The sequence below is a fragment of the Austrofundulus limnaeus genome, unplaced genomic scaffold (assembly GCF_001266775.1).
Source record: "Austrofundulus limnaeus strain Quisiro unplaced genomic scaffold, Austrofundulus_limnaeus-1.0 Scaffold4136, whole genome shotgun sequence".
NCBI lineage: Eukaryota > Metazoa > Chordata > Actinopteri > Cyprinodontiformes > Rivulidae > Austrofundulus > Austrofundulus limnaeus.
Window position 1 is genome coordinate 1,576 of NW_013956538.1, and position 364 is coordinate 1,939.

A 364-nucleotide genomic window follows, 5' to 3' on the forward strand; every position below is an offset into this window, starting at 1 on the left:
CTCAGTTGCTAACGACTAATAAAAAAAACATAATCTCTCATGCAAATGTTCAGCTGAACACAAATAAAAAGTTTTTATTTTACAGTTTTCAAAATCAAGGGGACAGAACTTACAGTAGCAAGAGGGACATTATTAAAGCAGAAATATTTGCATAAACAATTTATTAGATTTTTAATTTTAAAAAATGGTCTCAATCTAATTGTAATTTTAAATCAGCACATCTGTAATGAAGAAACAAAAGAAGTGCAGATGTTTGCTGTGGCTTATTGGGAGTCTGGAAGAAAAACGGGATCCTCGCAGGCATGACCACATCTGTTTGGACAGCACTTCTTCTCACGGCTACAATCACTGTCATTTCGACAGC